Genomic DNA, 14,907 nt, shown 5'->3' with positions numbered 1-14,907 from the left:
CATACGCAACGTCTCGACGCCGTCACTCACTCGACCACTGCGCGGTCCACGCTTCTGGTTTGGTCGCGCTTGCCGCATGCAGTCCCATGCTGGTGGGACAGGCCCTGTACGGCGATCACTCGACCTCCGCGCGATCCCCGCGCGGCCCCCGATTCCAGTTTGGTCGCCCATGCCGCATGCAGTCGCATGCTCGTGGGACAGGCCCTTTACCGAACACTGTGTTTTAGCCGTCTTTTTACAGCGCCAACCTTCCTGTTCATCATGGTGTGTGTCTGGTTCATCTTGGCTTTGCACCGTGTGAATTTTTTAGACAGCCTCCCCCTGCTTGCCGTGTCCCCTGCCTCCATAACTGGCTAGTGAAGGAAGCGATATGTTTGTGCGTGTGTGTGTGTGTTCCACTCTGACAGTCGCCGTTTAAGTTGCTGGTTTTTCAGGTGATTGCCGGCAACGTGACAGTCGCCAGCAGTCCACTGAAAAATCACCTAAGTGGGACAGGCCTCTAAGAGTGTGGAGCGATTGAAAAATGTTTGTAGATCTGCTTCTGTGGCTAGCACGCAAATAGTCGCCTGTGATGGGCGCCACTGAATAAGTATATAAATGTGACAAAGCAAATGGTGACGCTCAATAGGTTGCAAGCCATCTGATTTATAGCTACCTGTATTCGCTGTCTCACTGTCCAAAAATCCAATGTTACTCCAGTCACTGTGAACTCAATTTGGCTTCGAAAAGCAAATTATTGTGGGAGCTAAAGAAACAAAATAGAATGAAATTAGACAATTTCATAACTTGATCAACTTCTGAGAAGGCAGGAGTGAACCATTTCTCAACAAATGCTGTAGCTTATTCAGGCAATTGAGAAAACATGTTTAAAGGTGACAAATTGAAAGTTAGACACAGCACATCCACAACATACATCATTTATTTACCTAGATTTTCTTATAAAATCTATTTGGGTACAATCACGACCAGAGGTTGATATGACAATTGTTTCTGGAGCTGAACATGTCTTAAAGGCTCCTTAATCAAATGGTGCTGACCAGAAATCATTTTGAAACGAAGAAATATATGAAAAATGTTATATATTTCTTATTGTGTGAAAGCAAAAGGTTTTCTATCTAATACTTGTAGACTTCAATGATAAATGAAAAAACTGGTGAAAAATTATGTCCAAACTGAGATTCTAACAAGCATCAATATTCGATCCATGTCAAGATCCTCTGAATAATCATTTTTATTTCAGATTAACACCATCTGCAGGGTTTTTTGCTTTTAGGCAGCTGTTTTGTTACTTGTGCCATCAATCCTCTCTTAGAATCTCCCGTGGTGCTAAAAAATGACTCCGTTCATAACTATTTGGTCGATCAATTAATAACCTGAGTATTTCATCAGTCAGTGAACCACTTCAATATTTGTCCAGCCTTTTAATAATTTCAAATACCAAACCAAATAATTGTTCAGTACTTTATCAACTAAACAAAAATATCTAATATCCACCTTCTGGTCATGAACTCTTAACTTTAACAGTATATTCAATCCTTTAACAAAAACATACACCTTTAAAATTACTGTTCTTGAAATACTGATATGAGACGCAGAACCCAATTGATTATTAATACTGTATTACCCCCTCTTCTTTTATTTACGTACAATCATTATATAATTAGTTTAGTAGAGAGACAGCATGGAATCAGGCCCTTCAGCCCAACAAGTCTATGCTGGCCATCGATCACCTGTTCACACAAGTTCTAAGTTATCCTACTTTGGGCATCTCCTCTCTACATATTGGGGGCATGTCGTCTCGCGTTTGATCTAGATTCTGTTTCTTATTGGTTTTTAATATTAGAGTTTGCATTCTTGTTTTATTTTGGTGTCTCACATCTCCTCTTGTTTCAGGTCCCATTTCCAGTCAGGTCGTTTACCCTCATGTGATTGTTGGCCCCGCGCTGATGTGTTCCACCTGTGTCTCGTTATCCCCCTGCTAGTCTGTATTTAAGCCCTTTGTGTTTTAGTTCTCATTGCCAGTTCGTTGTGTATGCTACTTGGTATCACCTCGATCCAGCTCTAGAAATCTTGTGACCTCGACCATTGACTGTTTTTCGACCACTGTTTTTTGCCTGCTCCTAGATTGTACTGTTGCCTCTGTTTTTTTGCTTACCTGTGTACCGACTTGGACCGATTAAACTCTGAAGACTGATCTGCCCTGTGTCTGAGCCTGCATTTGTGTCCTCCTTCTCGTTCAGTTCTGATATTACGAACTGGCCAACAATGGACTCAGCGGACTCTGATCCTTTTCGTGCAGCGCTCCAGAAGCAAGAGGAGCGCATCTCGCATTACGAGGGTCAACCCACCTCGAACTTCGCCGGGTTCCGGGACCTCGGCGAGCGTCAGCAGGGGTTCCAGGCGGACATCGGTTCACAGGTGAACACTTTAAGTTCTCGGTTTCAACACCTGGTTACTCGGCTGAATTCTTTGATTCCTGCTGCGGCTCCCGTGCCTGCCGTGTCTGTTTCCTTGTCTGTGTCTCCAGGAGCTCCGATGGCCACGTTTGCCGCAGCGTCTCCATTCGTCCACATGGCAAGACCGGAACACTCTTCGGGGGAATCGGAGAAGTGTAGACCTTTTTTGATTCAGTGTGGATTGCATTTCGAACTTCAAGCGGCTTCCTTTCCATCAGAACGCTCAAGGGTAGCCTTTATCATCACGCACCTGTCGGGTAGAGCGGAGGCTTGGGCCTCGGCGGAATGGTCTCGGAGTTCTCCTGTTTGCCAGACGTCGGTCCTGTTCATGGAAGCTCTGTCCCGCACGTTTGATCACTCCAATCCTGGCCGAGAGGCTTCACAGAACCTGGTCTCCATGAAACAAGGTAATCGCACAGTTATGGATTTTGCTATTGACTTTCGAACTGTTGCTGCTAAGACTGGATGGAATGAGGCTGCTTTGTTGGATGCTTTTTGCAATGGATTGTCTGAAGCTATCAAAGATCAATTGGCTCCACTAACCCAGCCTTCCGACTTTGAGTCTATGATTTCCCTGGCTGTCCAGATTGACGCTAGACTCGGAGAAAGAGAGCGAGAGAGGAGATCGGGTTAGGGTTAGGGTTAGGGAAGTTCGCGCGTGACGTACGGCGTCGAGACGGCTGCGGGCCGACAGGCGGATGCCGCGCAGAAGTTTTGAACACGGTCAGTTTTTCGGAGCCCATGTCGATGCCGGAACCAGCTCCGCACAACTCCATACGGCTCCGGCGCTCGAAGTGGGAACGGCCCCGCGATGCCATACGGCTCAAGCGACCACGTTAGGTCGCGCTTGCCGCATGGAGTCGCATACCCGTGGGACAGGACACAAGTTTAATTGGTTTCAGCTTCCTAATTCTTTCCGTGTATGTAGCTAACCCTGCACAGTCCGATAGTTGAATCTGGGATATGGTAACCTGCCTATCATAGTGAATATTGATTGATTGGTTGGTTGGTTGGTTAATTGATTGATCGATTGAAAGATACTGCATGGAACCAGGCTCTTGGGCCCACTGAGCCCATGCTGACCATTGATTCACTCTTGTTCTATGTTATCCCAATGTTGCATCCACGCCCTAAACACTAAAAACAATTTTACAGAGGTCAATTAAACTAAATGTTATTCCTAACTATACATGATTCCCTTTATCATGTATCAATATACTTAGGTGGCTCGATGCAGAGTCTTTCTGGTTGGCCCACAATATAAAATTTTCATGTACCTCGGTACACGTGACAATAAACTAAACTAACCATCCAAACCACACATCTTTGGGATGTGGAAATAATAGGAACATTCAGGGAACCCACGCAATCACAGGGAGAACGTGCAAACTCCACACAGGCAGCTCTCAAGGTCAGGCTCTAACATAGAAACATAGAAAAGAGGTGCAGGAGTCGGCCCTTCGAGTCTGCACCGCCATTCAATATGATCATGGCTGATCATCCAACTCAGTATCCTGTACCTGCCTTCTCTCCATACCCCCTGATCCCTTTAGCCACAAGGGCCACATCTAACTCCCTCTTAAATAAAGCCAACGAACTGGCCTCAACTACCTTCTGTGGCAGAAAATTCCACATGTTCACCGCTCTCTGTGTGAAAAATGTTTTTATCGTATCAGTCCTAAAAGACTTCCCTCTTATCCTTAAACTGCGACCCCTTGTTCTGGACTTTCCCAACATTGGGAACAATCTTCCTACATCTAGCCTGTCCAACCCGTTAAGAATTTTGTAAGTGTCTATAAGATCCCCCCTCAATCTTCCAAATTCTAGCGAGTACAAGCCGGGTCTATCCAGTCTTTCATCATATAAAAGTCCTGACATCCCAGGAATCAGTCTGGTGAATCTCTATGGCACTCCCTCTGTGGCAAGAATGTCTTTCCTCAGGTTAGGAGACCAAAACTGTACGCAATACTCCAGGTGTGGTCTCACAAAGACCCTGTACAACTGCAGTAGAACCTCCCTGCTCCTATACTCAGATCCGTTTGCTATGAAAGCTAACATACCATTCGCTTTCTTCACTGCCTGCTGCACCTGCATGCCTACTTTCAATGACTGGTGTACCATGACACCCAGGTCTCGTTGCATCTCCCCTGTTCCTAACCGGCCACCATTCAGATAATAGTCTACTTTCCTGTTTTAGCCACCTAAGTGGATAACCTCACATTTATCCACATTATACTGCATCTGCCATGCATTTGCCCACTAACCTGGATCTTTGGCACTGGGAGGCAGCAGCTCTATCCGTTACTCCACTTTAATGGGCTGAGACTGAAAAGGAGTAGACAAACGTGTGGGGCATATTTTTTTCACAGAAGATGATGGGTTCCTGGAACATGCTGCTAGGGTATGTTTTGGATCTAGATATGATAGTGCCATGTATGATTATGAATATGCAGGGAATGGAGCGATATGGATTATATGCAGGCAGATAAGAGTTGGCCTTGGCATAATGTTCAGCTCAGACATTGTGGGCCAAAGGGCTTGTTTCTATGCTGTGCAGTTTCGTTTGGGGATACTGTGAGGAAACAGGCCTTTTGGCCCAACGAATCTGCATTGACTAGCAATCACCCATACAATGATTATATCCTGCACACTAGGGACAATTTAGAGAAGACAATTAACCAACAAACCAGCACGTCTTTTGGAATGTCGTAGGAAATTAGAGTTCCAGAGAAACCCCACAGTCACGGGGAGAATGTACAAACAGCACCCATAGCCAGGATCGAACCCCTGTCTCTGGCGCTGTAAGGCAGCAATTCTACCGCTGCGTCACTGTGCTCTATATTCTAAGATGCCATTATTTACAAGAAGAAAGAAACAATTTCAGAAAACATATTACACCAAAGAACAATTAAATAGGAAGTCACTGCTTCAAATGACACCTTTGTTGTCTCCAAAATCAGTGCATTCATACTCCACTCATAACGAGCATAAAAGACAACTCTTTTTGAACTCAGTCTGAAGAAGGGTTTCGGCCCGAAATGTTACCTATATCCTTCGCTCCATAGATGCTGCTGCACCCGCTGAGTTTCTCCAGCATTTTTGTGTACCAACTCTTTTTGAAGAATGTTTTTCTCACATTTTGTCCAAGTTAATGGTTGATTAGTTAACATTGAGCCACGATATAATGATTTTGGTTTCCTTCAGTCTTGTGTTTCAGTTGAAAATCGTATATTCTGCTTGCTATTAATTGAGGATGTTTTATATATTTTTTAAAAAGTCAGTAAGCATATTATAAGTGATTTGCTAAAATGGATCTATGGAAGACATGCAGAAAAAATACAATCATCTTTAACCTGTGGATAATTAAGAGTCACGTTGTTCCTTCCTGTGCATTTGCTGAAATTTCCAAATCAGACTAGATTAATCTGCTGTGCAGTTTTTACCCAGACAGGTGTTGCTGTCTGCATGACCAACAATTTCCCTTCGGGATCTTTCTGATGAAAAACTTCCCAGTAATTTCCCTCAGAATTTACCTTAAATAGAAAGCAGGAAATTACCAGCTCGTTAGCTTAACATTTGTGACAGAGAAAAGGTTAATGGCTACCATTAAAGACGTTGAAAGATTAAAGGACACTTAAAGAGAAAAATTAAGGCAACCAAACAAAGCCATCGTGGGTTTATGAAAGAGAAAGCATGTTTTACAGATTTTTGTTTGGAAGTAATGTGTGGTGTGTATCTTTGTTTCTAGCTGGGTGTAAGAGATGGAATGCCACAGTGATTAATACTGAATCATCAACCTCTTACAATGTAGATAGAGGGGATTTGAGCTGTGGCTTGAGGTTTGCTGCAGATGGCGCCCCCAACTGGCCTTCATGGCCAGCTGCAGCTGGGACTGTTCAATGGGGCCAAAATGGCACCTCTTGCATATGGACTCAGTGGGCTGTTCTGTGCGTCCTGCACTGATCGACAGGGCCGGCCTTAGGAGGTACGGGGCCCATTTGGGAATAATTTTGGTGAGCCCCAGGTTCCCAGCCAAGGTCTATAGAATCGTAGAAATATAAATAAAGTCTTTTATAGACTTTATATCTCTATGTTAGAATAGAAAGTCATCAAAATGTGCGCTTAAAAAGTGCCTGCGAGTTAATATACCAAACAGATATAAGCTATTTTTTAATATAAAATTGCATATGTGTAAGCCTACAAGTAACAAACAAAATGTGTAGATCACCTCTGAAAAGTACATAGTTACAATACCACTTGTTTTAGTGACTGTGAAATGAAAAAAAAAAGTAATTTAATTAACTGGATCCTGGAAAATCAATAAGCATTGGCGAAAAACCAGTCCAGGCATTAAATGTTGGGCTTCTGCCCCATCCTACCCTTTGGGCTTCTACCCCGTCCTAACTTAGTTATGTGTGTGTGTGTGTGTGTGTGTGTGTGTGTGTGGGTGTGTGTGTGTGTGTTAGTTGCGTGTGTGTTCGCTGTCTGTGCGTTATGTGTGGAAGGAGAGAAGGGAGAGAAGGGAGGAAGTAGAGAAGGGAGAGAAGGGAGGGAGGAGAGAAGGGAGGGAGGGAAGGATAGAAAGAAGGGAGGGAGGGAGGAAATGAGAGAAGGGCAATGAGAGAGAGGAAGGAGGGGGGAGGGAAGAAGAGGAGGGAAGAAGGGAAGAGCGGTAGGAAAGGAAGGAGAAAAGGGAGGGAGAGAGCCGGCGGCGGGAGCGGATGCCGGGGCCAGGGCGGATGGGTGTGATCTGAGGCCGAGGTTTGTAAACGTTGCTCCAACCCCCAGCCCGGCCCTCCCTGTAATGTTCCCCGCTCCTCCCCGGGGAGAGAGAGAGGGGGAGCTGGGGCTGTGAGCGTGGAGCACGGCGACTGGAGGGGCGGGAGTGCTGCCCCGGGACCGTGAGGGAACGACCCACCTCCCCCTTCTCCATTCACCCCTCACACCTCCCTCCCCGTCTACCTCTTTCTTCCCCCCTCCACCCCTCTACTCTCTCTCCACCGCTCTCTTGCCCCTCCACCCGAGGTAGATTTACCCGAGAGGAGAGTAGATTACTTTGGCGCTGAGCCCAATTGGGAGCAATTGGTCCAATTGGCTTAAGGCCAGCCCTGCTGCTTGGTGCACCCTTTATGGTGTAGAATAGTGACTACAGAATACATTTTTTCGAAGTATATCTAAAAGTTGCTTTCTCACATTTTCTAAGGTTAAAAATCTCAAATGAGTCATTTAAAATTTGCACATCATGATATTTTCGAAATATTTATAAAATTATTCAAGAGAAGAATAGAACCCAATACTGAAATGATTATATTTGGCGTAATGGAAGATGGGAATAAATTGAACACATCTCAACATTTATTCTTTAACTATGGTTCAATAATAGCAAAAACATTAATACTTAAATTTTTGAAAAATACATCAATAACAACGCTTAAAATGTGGATAGCAAGTATGTTGGACACCGCACATCTTGAGGGAATGCAATTCCTCCTAATGGATTGATCAGACCAATTCAGAACGAGTTGATCTCCATTCGTCGTCTTTTTGGAATCATATGGTGCTTCAAATTTTTTTTTTTATTGTTTTTTTTTAAAATGTTTTATTCTCTTTTTTCTATTTTCTTTTTCACAACTTTCTTCACTTATTCGTCTTTTTACTTTTTCTTCACACACCATATATTTCACGTCTTTCTATCCTTTACTATCTAACTTATTTTTCTAATCTTTCTTCAATATAACAAAAAGCTGTACATAAAATGTATTATGAAAATATATATTAGGCACTTAGGAACATTTTATTAGAAGTACTTACATCTAATAAAATAAAAAAATGAAAAATGAAAAAAAATGTGCGCATCATTTGATTGCTATAGAATGGATGAATGTTCCCGCCTCTAAAATTAGTCTTTATAAGACCATAAGGCATTCGAACAGAATGAGGCCATTCAGCCCATCGTGTCTGCTCCACCATTGGCTGATTTATTTTTCCCTCTCAACCACATTTTCCTGCCTTCTCCCCATAACCTTTGATGCCCTTCTTAATCAAGAACTCTGTCTTAGTTTAACGATACGATATCGTTTGACGATACAGCGTGGAAACAGACCCTTCGGCCCACCAAACCCATACCACCCGTTAACTCGTTCTATGTTCAGAAGAAGGATCTCGACCCGAAACTTCACCTATTCCTTCGCTCCATAGATGCTGCCTCACCCGCTGAGTTTCTCCAGCATGTTTTATCTACCTTCGATTTTTCCAGCATCTGCAGTTCTTTCTTAAACAACAAGTGTACAGGTCGGCGTGGATATGGTAGGTTGAAAAGCAATTTCCATACTGTATTTCTAAAATCTAAATGCTAGGTGGGTGGAAATTTCAACAAGGAAATCTCTTTCTTCACAATGCAGTGACCAGTATTCTATATATCTTTTGAATGTCTTTTTTTCCACTGTAAGACACTAAGAGCAGCAAAATAAATGGGATGGGCAGTAAGAAGTCATTGTTTCCTATTACTTACTGATCTTTAACCAATTCACCTTCTCATATTATCTCAAACCCATGTCCGCATTCTATGTTGTAACCTTCTGTTGTTAACTTTTCAAATATCTTTGAATCTGTGGAGGCCTAGTCATTGGGTATTTTTAAAGCAGAGATTGATAGGTTCTTGATTAGTATGGGCATCAAAGGTTATGAGAAGGCAAGAGAATGGGAAAATTGATCAGCAAAGATCGAATGGCAGGACAGACTCGGTGGGCTAATTGACCAAATTCTGCTTTTATGTTGTTCAAAAGGGAACTGCTGATGCTGGAATATCGAAGGTACACACAAGGTCTGAAGAAGGGTTTCGGCCCGAAACGTCGCCTATTTCCTTCGCTCCATAGATGCTGCTGCACCCGCTGAGTTTCCCCAGCAATTGTGTGTACCTTCTGCTTTTATGTTGATGCTTTTTTGAAATCCAATATATTAAATCCACTGGTTCTCCTAATCCATGCTGCCAGTTCCATCTTCAAAAACTTTTACAAGGTTTGTCAAACAAAATGTCTCCTTCCTGCAACCAAATGGATTGTGCAATTCTTGTTCTGATTTTCTTTGTGCCGTGTCACCAATTATGCAATGTGCAATTTTACCATTGTTTGGTTGTCTATTCTTGATTAGTACGGGTGTCAGGGTTAATGGGGGAGAGGCAGGAGAATGGGGGTTGAGAGGGAAAGATAGATCAGCCATGATTGAATGGCAGAGTAGACTTGATGGGGCCGAATGGCCTAATTCTGTTCCGATAACTTATGAACAAACTTGTTTAACATTTGTTCAATTTCCTAAAGTGGTGGTCATTAAATTGTTGTGAATGAAGTGTATGAATTAGTGTCAAACTACTACAGATGGATGAAGGAGATATAGTTGTTGATTTAGTCATTACTATATAGCATATAACAATTACAGCACGGAAACAGGCCATCTCGACCCTTCTAGTCCGTGCCGAACACGTATTTTCCCCTAGTCCCATCTACCTGCGCTCAGACCATAACCCTCCATTCCTTTCCCGTCCATATAACTATCCAATTAATTTTTAAATGATAAAAACGAACCTGCCTCCACCACTTCCACTGGAAGCTCATTCCACACTGCTACCACTTTCTGAGTAAAGAAGTCCCCCCTCATGTTACCCCTAAACTTCTGTCCCTTAATTCTCAAGTCATGTCCCCTTGTTTGAATCTTCCCTACTCTCAGTGGGAAAAGCTTATCCACATCAACTCTGTCTATCCCTCTCATCATTTTTAAGACCTCTATCAAGTCCCCCCTTAACCTTCTGCGCTCCAAAGAATAAAGCCCTAACTTGTTCAACATTATCCAATATGCTCAAGGCCTTTAGTCATAAATCGGAATTGTTTTGATTAATTCATATGTCAAAATATTGAGTTAAGGCGAGCAGGTTTAAAGAAGTCAGAAAAAGGGTCCCAACCTGAAACATCAGCGACCAAATCTTAGAGATGATGCCCGGGCCACTGAGTTACTCCAGCACACGGTCTTTCTTTTAAGAGGGCAACGTAGTTCATCTTTAATCTAAGAATAAAAGGATGTATCTTTCGAAAGGAGATGAAAAGGAATTTTGTTCGTCAGAGGGTGGTGAATCTGTGGAGGCCAAGTCAATGGATAATTTTAAAGTGGAGATTGACAGATTCCTGATTAATAATATGAAAGGTCCTGAGGAGAAGGCAGGAGAATGGGGTTGAGAGGGGAAGATAGATCATCCATGATTGAATAGCAGAGCAGACTCGATGGGCCGGATGTTTCCTGTTACTTATGAACTTATCTTTGGACACATTTTTGAGGACTGACCAACTTTGAATGTTTGTACAATGGGGTTTAGTGCAATGGGATCTACAGGTGGCTTGTTGTCCAAGGACTGGAATGTAATTCATGTGTGAAACTCCTACCTGTTATATTGTGTAGGTGTGTACTATTCCTTAATGGCAGCAATCTATAGGGTTGACCTGTTTTTGATGTTCTGTTCTATAGTTACCATACCAAGTAGTGCTAAGGAATTAAAGTATTCCATTCCTGGAAATTAACAAAACAAATGGCTCTGTTTAGTTTGGTTTATTGTCACGTGCACCGAGGTACGGTGACAAGGTTTTGTTGCGTGCTATCCAGTCAGCAGAAATAAAATTCATGATTACAATCGAGCCATAGATACATTATAAGGGAATAGCGTTGAGTGGAATATAAAGTACGAAAAATTGCTGCACTATTAGAGATTTAATGGGCCTGTCCCACTTAGGTGACTTTTTTGGTGACTGCAGGAAACTATGCAGTCACCACATGTTCGCGGGTGGTTGCCGGGGAGTCGCCTTCATGGTCGTGAGGAGTTCCCGCATTCTGGGAACTAGGCGCGGCCTCGTTATGGTTGCCGTGAATTTTTCAACATGTTGAAAAATTAGCAGCGACTAGAATGAAGCCGCCATGGAGAGTAGCGAGAATTCTCGTGCCGTGGGTGAGTCGCTAGGAGGTCCTAATGGGTTGTCAGGAGGTCGAAGGTTCGCGTAGGTTGTAGCTGGTGCTGATCGGTGAATTTCATTGGCTCATTGGGAAACAAAAAGGTAAGCAGTAGTTTTCAGAACCAAGGATAACCGATGTTAAATGTCCGCCGAGCTTCACAGCCGTGTATCTCTGGCTTCTTAAAAGTTGTCTCCACTCCTTCTCCCCCGTTCTTCCCCCCCCCCTTTTAAAGGACTGAAGAGCCTGTCCAACGAGCATGCGACTGCATGCGGCAAGCGCGACCTAACGTGGTCGCTTGAGCCGTACGGCCTCACGGGTCCGGTCCCACTTTGAACACCGGAGCTGTATGGAGTTGTGCGGAGCTGGTCCCGACATCGCGCGGAGCTCCGAAAATCTGACAGTGTTCAAAAATTCCGCGCAACAACGGCCTGCCGGCCCGCAGCGACATTGAGGCCGTACGCACCGCCTCGACGGGCATACGCCGCGTCTCGACGCTGTCACTCACTCGACCACTGCGCGGTCCACGCTTCTGGTTTGGTCCCGCTTGCCGCATGCAGTCGCATGCTGGTGGGACGGGCCCTGTACGGGGATCACTCGACCTCCGCGCGATCCCCGCACGGCCCCCGATTCCAGTTTGGTCGCCCATGCCGCATGCAGTCGCATGCTCGTGGGACAGGCCCTTTACCGAACACTGTGTTTTAGCCATCGTTTTACAGCGCCAACCTTCCTGTTCATCATGGTGTGTGTCTGGTTCACCTTGGCTTTGCACCGTGTGAATTTTTTTAGACAGCCTCCCCTGCTTGCCCTGTCCCCTGCCTGCATAACTTGCTAGTGAAGGAAGCGATGTGCTTGTGCGTGTGTGTGTGTTCCACTCTGCAAGTCGCCGATTCAGTTGCTGGTTTTTCAGGTGATCGCCGGCAACTTGACAGTCGCCAGCAGTCCGCTGAAAAATCACCTAAGTGGGACAGGCCACTAAGAGTGTGGAGCGATTGAAATATGTTTGTAGATCTGCTTCTGTGGCTAGCACGCAAATAGTCGCCTGTGATGGGCGCCACTGAATAAGTATATAAATGTGACAATACACAATACAATACAATACAATACAATACAATACAATACAATTTATTGTAATTTGAGCCTCAGTGAGGCTCAAACGAAATTCTGTTTCCACAGCCATACAAACAAAGACAATTCCTAGACATACACACAATTTAGTTCACACAAACATCCATCACAGTGGACCCACTGTGATGGAAGGCAAAGTCTTTTCTCTCCCCTGTTCTCCATGTCTCTCCCGATGTCGAAGCCCCAGGCGGGCGATGATAAGTCCCACGGCCATTTTAGGCCGTGCCGGGCGATTTACGGCCCCGCTCCCAGTCTAGAAGTCTCGAAGTTGGAGCCCCCGGCAGGCGCTGGAATGTCCCACGGCCATGAAGCCGCGCCGGGCAATGTACGTCCCCGCTCCGGGTCGTTCCAACCCCGCGACACGGGCTGGAGAAGTCGCGTTGCGGGAGCTCCGGGAAGCGGTCTCTCTCTCCCCCCGGACCCGCGAGCTCCCGATGTCCCAGTCCACCGGACCTGCGGCTGCGTTGCTGGAGCCTCCGAGCCCCAGGAGTCGAGTCGCAGCAGCGAGTCACCACCGCTCCCCACGTTCCGAGGCCGGCCAGCCCCACGATGGTGTTTTTGTCCGCAGCTCCGCAGTCTCCCGAGCCCCCGGGTCGGTCAGGTTGGAGGCCGCTCCACGGTGCTAGGCCCCAACGACAACGGAGACCCGACAGGGAAAAGGTCGGGTCTCCCGGACAGGGAAGAGATTTTAAAGGGTTTCCCCCTGCCCCCCCCCCCCCGCCCCCCACATATACACATTTAAAACCAGTGTTAAAAAACACCAAACACTACATTTAACTGGACAAAAAATAAAAAAAAGACAGACAGGCTGTAGGGGCCGCTGCAACGGGCGAGTCGCGCTGCCAACACTTCTTCACTTTAATGATTAAACTGTCCCTGACGTCCCTTGTCAGCCACGGTCGCCCCTTTCACCCCTTGGAATCTTTCTTCATTTGTGGAATGAACTGATCCTGCACCTTGTGTATTATTCCCAGAAATACCTGTCATTGTTGTTCCACTCTCTCTCATCCCTGCTAGTGGATCATTCTAGTCAACGTTGGCCAGCTCCTCCCTCCCTCCCTCCCTCCCTCCCTCCTTCCCTCATGGGTCCGGCGGTGAATGTCAGGAGCCGGAGCCGGGAGCGGAGAGACTGCGGCCGCCTCTGGGATGGATGGATGGATGCGCTCAGAGCGGGGATTTATTAATGAGCCGAAGCACTGAGGTGAGCGGATATTTCACCGCGTTCTTCACCTGCTCCCTGAACTTGGACTGGGTCACCGCGTAAATAAATGTGTTGGTGCAGCAGCTGAGATTACTCAGCAAATACCCGACGTTGGCAACGATATATTGAGAATCATTCCGATCATTTCCAATTCCTGTGATCTGATAATAGACGAAGTCTACAACCAGCGTCATCCACAGGAGGATGAAGCTGCCGAAGATGGTGAAGAGTAAAACCATAGACCTCCTCCTGCTCTCCATCTCCGGGTCACTGATGTTTACCCCCTTGCTATCACCCCTCAGCCCCTTACGGACCCGACTGGCCACTAAAATGTGGCGGACTGTCAGAGCGTTGAGCAGCAGGATTACAGCGAAAGGGAGGAGCGGAGTTAAAACCATGTCGATCCAGTCAAACGCCACCCACCCGGGGTCAGTGTAATAACTGTCCACCATGTCACAGCCCCACGGGACATTGTCGATGATTTTCCAGGGTTCCCGTGTGAAGTAGCGGGGAATGTTTTTCATACAGACCAGGACGCCGGCTGTTGCCAGAACCACAGCCGCAGTTTTCCCGGTGCAATATTTAGTTTTCAGCTTCTGGCAACAAATGGCGACAAAGCGATCAAAGGTGAAAGTGACGGTGAACCAGACAGAACAGTCTATAGCTGCAGACCTCAGTACAAGGTTAACACTGCACACAGGGTAGATGGACAGGAAACTCCAATAAAAGTAATGATATCGGAGCTGATACAAAATGACCTCGATGATGAGGACCAGTAGATCGGCCGCTGCCATGGCCACCAGGTAACGAGTGGTGCAGGTGGAGAGGCCGCACTTTCCCCGGGTCAGGATCACAATCGCCACTAAATTCACTGCGGAAAGACAAGGGAACGGACACTGGGCATTTACTCAACACGGGGGGTCTCCGGGGCTGAACACCGGCTCGACTTTCAGCTCAAGATCAGGAGTGTTGGAGTCGGTGCGCGGCTGCTGCAAGTTGAACAATGTCAGAGCCGGCTCCGACTGTGCCCGACCTGCCGTGTGCTTCAGGGGAGAAGAGATAAGGCGACGGGCAGACGGGGTAAAGGGCGGGGAGGGAACGAGCAGCCACCCACCCGCTACAATAGGCGCAATG

At 46.0% G+C, this 14,907-nt stretch overlaps 1 long non-coding RNA gene across 1 annotated transcript; it reads right to left on the bottom strand.

Annotated features, from left to right (window-relative positions):
• Nucleotides 1-275: 275 nt before the first annotated feature.
• On the bottom strand, nt 276-13,617 carry LOC116966284. Its single transcript, XR_004409970.1, has 3 exons — nt 13,420-13,617; nt 5,396-5,404; nt 276-286 (listed from the first exon to the last, which is right to left on the bottom strand). It is a non-coding gene; the product is annotated as an uncharacterized LOC116966284 (long non-coding RNA).
• Nucleotides 13,618-14,907: the final 1,290 nt, after the last annotated feature.

The sequence above is a fragment of the Amblyraja radiata genome, chromosome 36 (assembly GCF_010909765.2).
Source record: "Amblyraja radiata isolate CabotCenter1 chromosome 36, sAmbRad1.1.pri, whole genome shotgun sequence".
NCBI lineage: Eukaryota > Metazoa > Chordata > Chondrichthyes > Rajiformes > Rajidae > Amblyraja > Amblyraja radiata.
The sequence above is the reverse complement of the archived record's forward strand: the minus strand, read 5'-3'. Positions and strand labels throughout refer to the sequence as shown.